Here is a 6,603-nt window from a genome sequence, read left to right on the forward strand (position 1 = left end):
TTTTGGGTGAAAAGAAAACAAGGTGAACAACTGGAAGAAATTTTAGAGCAACCAACCTATTTAAATATATATATAATCAGAAAGACCTTCAGGCATCTGGACTTACTGAAGGTCATTCTCTATTTCAGGATCATTTCAATTAGCATTCAGAAAAGCACTTTTTTTTCAGAACGTTACAGCCAACATATGCAGCATTTTTGCATACACAGTAACTTCAAATAAAGCTAGGAATGCACTTCATCTCTCATCAAGTGGAATTTGTTCTGGAATCATAAAAATGTATTTTTACCTTTAATTGCCAACAGCAGGCTACCTCTAATCAGACATTTTTATGAAGATACTATAATGGATACTGTAGAAGATACTACAGAAAAACCTACAGACTGCTTAAATTTATGCTGTACCTTCAGGACTGGTCCTGAAGAACAGCCAGCTTCATAACTAGCTAATACCTGTAGGAGTTGCACTGATAAAGGCAGAAGGTATCATTACACTAAGTATCCTGCTGAGCATGGCTTAGGATCATTCAAGAACAGTCTGAGTGACAAAAAGTAACCACCATCCGATAAGCAAACAAAGCTCTTGCAAGTCATACCTTTGTCCTGAAGATACATCAAATCACTGGAGGAGCTAACTTCCCTAGCCACTCTCCTCATCAGTTAAGAAAAAATAAATCCATTATAATTTTCTCCTAATTTCTTAAATGACAAGAAGGATCAAGAACACCCATCACTACCTCAAAACCTACTTTCAGCATGAAACAAATAATTATACCCACAGATACTTCAATCCTCACTAAAAGTTCTCTGAAATGAGATTTCCCAAAGTGCTATTAAATATGCATAGGTATAATTGCAATGAAACTAAGAAGTAAAATGCATGCCCAGTGTTTAAAAAAAGAAGTAATTCTTCACCAGCAAGTGTTATATAACTCATCTGCCACACATTTCTACACTGTGCCTAAAAGAAAACCTCACCAGAGTAACTGTTATAAAATGACAGTTCTGTGCACTGATTCTAAGAGTATTATTATTGCAAATAATCATTTATGAAAAGGCAATTATTACACAGCAAAAAACACTTTTATACCAAGTGTTGCTAGAAGGGAATTATTTAGAAACAATATTCCAGAAAAAGTTACACAACTACTACACTGACCAGTACCCCGTACATAAAGCTCAGAGCTATCCAGGTATTTCCTGTTCCTGTTTTTACATGGAGCTTAATGTAATTCCATGTCCTGCACTCCTTTATTGTTTTGCCTCCATGAGGTGAATATTGCAAGAAAATTTTACAGAAATGTAAATGTTAAAGATCTAAATAAAAAATAAAATTGGAAGAACAGGGTTATCCATATAAAAAAGGAAGCATCTTTGCATGCTTTAATTTGGAAGCCTTGCCAAGAAGCCTATGGAGAAAGACAGTATTTACCCAGAAACACAGAAGAACAGACTTCCAACCTCCTGGGAACAGGCACCTGAAGTTTTACCAGGAAACTGTGTGCCTGTTAATGCAGTTGGCTAAACAGCTATGGAAGCCACAGTAGGGAAACCCTTGATTATGTCTAATTGCCCTCTAACCAAAACACACAGAACTCTCAACTCAGTGCTTTAAACTTAAAAGGAACTTAACTCCATAAAATATGTAGCTGTTCTCACCATTACCTTAGAAAAATGATTGATGAACAGAAATTTCTGGGGTTTAACGTCTTATATGTTTGCTATTTTATACAGAAAAAACTGTCATTATAAAAAAAGGTATTAAATACTCAAATGTTTTATCATGTGAATAAACATTAGTTATTTGGACCACGATGTACTTCTGCACCCTGCTACAGCAAGCACCTGAACAGTTTGCACACACACAAGTCAGACAGTTCTGATTCATGCATTACCCACACCCCTCGTGGCATTTACAACTATCACAAGTAAGAATGCTGACCAACTTAATACCTACTTCATTTTATTTTCAGTCAGTGTTGATCAAGTATCCCTTGGGTTTTTTTTAAGGATTGCTACAGATTTAGTTAAGCTAATTTCATAATAAATATGGAGATTCACCTGTAAGATCCAATGAAATAGCAGTTTTTTAATTTATCATATTCCAACTATCTAGAAAGCAATTGATAAACAACCATGTGGTTAAGAGACACTGCATTTCACAACAGCAGCATCTGAATTGCCTGCCTTAACTTTGCTTGTTATATCACAATTAATAACCCTGATATCAATCAGGGTTTGGTTTTTAAGAAAAACAGTACTGAAATAGAATCAAAACAGCACTAAATATATTGTCAAACAATCAAATCAAAGCATTTTCCTGCCAGAGAAGTTAGAACCATATGATTTTTAATGTTCCTTCAAGCTCAAACTGTTATATGAGTCCATTTCAAAGCTACTTTATTGGCCAAGAGAATACAAGAATAGCTTGCCTGGTGAGACCATAGACCCCCAACCTCAGTATGCCACTTGTAACCACGGGCTAACAGGCAGTTCCACAGGACTAGCATCAAAACAAAAGAATAAACCTTACAAAACATTTCAAATCCCAGAACAGCTGTAAATCAAAAAGACAGTATCTTTCAGACATCCAGAGGAAATTTTCTTCAATGGACTTATCCAAACACTTTCTGACCCAAGAAAATGTTAGCATTTACAGTAGTCCCCTGCACAAAATGCCACTAATTCCTGAAAAGCCAGGAGGTTTTTTTAATACTTTTTTTTTACTGTATGCCCCCTAGTTGCTGAGAAACAGATTGTGGCCAACAAACTAACAACCATTCTATAACCCTCATAACCACTTCTACTTGCAATCTATCATCAAAACAAATTATTTGCAAGCCAAAGTCTGTTATGAAAAGAATTAATTGTTCTTCCAAGTTTAAGAGAGAAACATTCCCAACAGTATCCCTGTCCCTCCTTCAAACCTGTAACAAACTAAAACAAGGAACATGCAGGAAAGTATTTCAACTATTGATTCCTGCTACACTTTGGAAATACTGAAGTACAGCATGACTGTACATACACTCTGAACATTATCTCATTTTGTTCACGATATCAACATTTTTACATATGTTATCTGAAGATCCATTTCTCTTTTAAAGAAGATGCTGTATAAAATTCCTTCAATGAGTCTGCTTTGTCATCCCCAGCAGGCAGGGAAGTGGGGAGGCACGCAAGTAAAATCTGAAATCCGTAGGTTTTAGTGGTTTGGGCTAAATAAAGAATACTAGAAAATATGCTCCATAATGTCTCTAAATATTCTGGGGGAAAAGCATTTGTAAAACAGGATAAACTGGGAACTTCAGTGGTGCTAAAGATGTCCTTTTATAGGACAGAAAAGGTATTAACAGTCATAGTAATCTTTATACATACCTAAGTTACTTGAGAGGTTGTATAATGTATAAACCAAAATTGTATATATTTTATTCTGAGTGTTTATGTTTCTTAATTATTCTTCCTATTCATTAAAGACTTGGAAGCAGCATCTACTGGCAATTCTCTCCCAACATAGTCTTGTGTGATTCTGAAGTATCAGAGAATATTCAATATGGTTTTCATGTAGTTCAGAAAACCTGAATAAACTGCACAATTGAGACTTCTATTCCAGACAAGCATTATCAGCATGCAAGCCCCATAAGAAAGTGGATCTCTCTATTGTGGATCTCCCAAAGTTACAAGCTTTTCTATGCTACTCCTTTTTTGACACAACTTTATCTTCCTTAAGAGTTTCTGCGCATCTCTCCAGTGTTTTCCCATCCAAGTTTCTTTTTCTTTTAGGATACTATGGAGCCACTCACCACCTTGAGCAACTGGTTCTTTCTAACAAATATGTAACATTAAATATGGACTTGCTGTAACTCCTCTGAAGTGCATACATGTCTTAGAAAAGACCATTTATCTCAGCTTAACAGCTGGTCATTATTGACCAACATCAAGGTCATTAGACTGGCAGATCAAAGTAACATTGCTGCAGTGAAAATCTTTTAGTTCACTAAATAGTGAACAGATCATGTCCATTACTTGCAGTGAACAAGACACTATGCAAGGCCAGACAGCTTATTTTCAACACAGCAACCAGTGACAGCCTGAGAAGTCACTGCAGCAGCCAGTATTACAAGGGAAAGGAAAGAAGTGTACTATGTTTCAAGTACTGCACTCCTGATATTTGACATTTCTGTGCCTGATACTGGTTTGCACGCACAGATTTGTCTAATGATTATGCTGCTTCACTTCTGCACACAGGCAGAACAGCACGAGCAGTTGGAAAGACAGCATAAAACCATTAACATTTTAGATTCAAAGTCTAATGTAAATGTAGATCTAAGTCTACCAGTACAAGACTGCAGATCCAAAAGGCTTGAGACCCTCTGTCAGTCATCACAGCCATGGCATAAACCCCAACCCAACGAAGTAACAAGTGCTTTACTTCTAAAATTGTGTTCCATAGGTGGAACAACAACCAAAAAAAGTCATTACAAGAATCCAGATAGAATAAACTGTTACTGCAGAACCTATCTCCCTTCACCATCATTCCTCTATGCAAAGAGTGCTCCTACCAGAGGTGCCAATTCCCCCAGTAACTTGAACTACACAGGTAAAGAAAGGGGTGGGTCAACAAACCACACAGGAGGCTCATTAATTCATACACAGATAAGAAAGCATCTTCTTCTTTGGAATAATAAATTCTTCTATTCAGAACACATAAATCAAATCACACACATTGCTAAGTCATTTGATTTTTCACATACTTTTTATAAAGCATGTTTAGCAAAGTTATAAAGAACTTGCAATGGCCAGCACTGAGAAGCATTGTTTATAGAGTTTACTGTCATCTTGAGAGAATGAAGAAATAAGAATTAAATTACCTGCATCAGGTGAGTTGCAGCTAAATCATCCAATACTCACTTCCACATAAATTATCCACTGCCAAGCTATGGAATTCCTGTTTTCCTTCCAACCCAGAAGGCCTCAATCATCAAAAAACTCACACTTGACATAAGATTAACATTCTCATTAGCTTCAAGGGACAAAACTGCTGTTTGGGATCCAAACTATTAGTTTTACTGGCCACAAAATATGCTGCTACCTCGCAAATTAAGTTGCGGAGGAAACAAAAAAACCCACAGACCTAGTAAACACCTATCTTCAAAAAATATTCACAACACATTCCCATATCAGTCTTCACTATTGTATAGTGTAAGACCTAAAATCCAAGGGTAATGTCTTCCTCCCCTTCTACCCTTGGCTTCCAAAGTTATAAAAGAACCAACCAAAACACCCCTGTGCACAGGCACTGTGCAGCAACTCTGCTGCCTCAGTCCCATGACATTTGCACATGTATGTCAATCAACACATACATAATCAGGGTCAGAACTGCTGCTGTACCTCCACAGACACGCCAAAGGAATGGTATAGCCATGGACAACAAGCAGCAAGCACAAACAAAAAGCAGCAGAGCGGGCTAAGAGTGCATCAGGGAGTCCAGAGGCCACGTGAGTTCAGAGAAGCACGTAATCAGTCAGACACAACTTTTCAAGTCTCCAAAGTACTCTTCATGTTAGGGTACACCAGTACCTCGTTTTTAAGCAACAAGCCCATACTTAAAACAAATATTTCAAGGTGGTTTTATCTGGTAATGAATAACACTAAGTAACTTATTTATAACATTATGCTGCATCACTAAGATGCTAGAGAAAATTGGGAAACAGCCAATTGCTCTTCACTAAAAACACCCACCCATGTTCACCGTGGATTTTAAATTCAGCCATTTCACGAGGTTTAAAATGGTAAGACTTACAGTAAGTGAAACAAACAGTAAAACCTCTTTGGGTTTTAATTCTTTCTTAATTATAGCTGTAACAAAAACAGTGCAAAATACATGCTTATTATAGTCAAGAAGTTCCTAAAGAATTGCCCAGGCTCAGGCCTACTTCTTAGCTCTGAAATCTGAAAGTACATGCCTTGCAAACACCAGCTGCTGTTGCAGTGCAATTTGATGGAATGCTACTTCAAGACCATAAACATTCACTCAGTACAAAAATGACAAAAAATTTCTGGAAGCAATGAAGTCTGCTAATATTTTTTTACATTTTTATTATGTACATTTCTGTCCTATAAAAAGATAATAGCTCCTCTGTGGATACCTCACATTCAGTGGATTTTGCAATCTGTTCATAAACTGGTAATAGTCTATGCATGATTTTTTTTTACTTGCAAAAATAATTAGCAAAATTATCCTATTACTAAAAGCAAACGTTAGTGGCAAGAAATGTATATTGCAACTCCAACACTTGCTCTCTATCCTGAAAAGTTAGCCAATTTCCGTTCCCGAGACGAAGCTGGTTATTTTCGTGTACACTGAAATGACCACACCGCAGACTTATCGATTCCTCGCTCTTCTCCGATATGAAATCTTCAAAGAAGCAAGTCCAAAAGAAAGAGAGAACAAATTCGACCCGTCTCTAATTGCATGCCCAGCTAAGTCTTTCACTTACGATTTCCCTGAACTCCTTTTCCTCGTCCTGCCCTTGCTCGGGAGGCAGGGCCGCCTCCTAACTCCCTCTTTTCCCTCCAAAGCCAGAGCTCGCTGGGCTGCAGGGAG

The 6,603-nt window shown here is 37.2% G+C and overlaps 1 protein-coding gene across 4 annotated transcripts in view; it reads right to left on the reverse strand.

The window, feature by feature from the left end:
• Positions 1-6,603, reverse strand: part of STRN3 (striatin 3) — a 58,837-nt gene that overhangs the window by 51,383 nt on the left and 851 nt on the right. The gene's annotated exons all lie outside the window — the stretch shown is intronic.

Source organism: Melozone crissalis, unplaced genomic scaffold (assembly GCF_028551555.1).
Source record: "Melozone crissalis strain CALT ecotype California unplaced genomic scaffold, PUWL_Pcris_2 ptg000018l_1, whole genome shotgun sequence".
Classification (NCBI taxonomy): domain Eukaryota; kingdom Metazoa; phylum Chordata; class Aves; order Passeriformes; family Passerellidae; genus Melozone; species Melozone crissalis.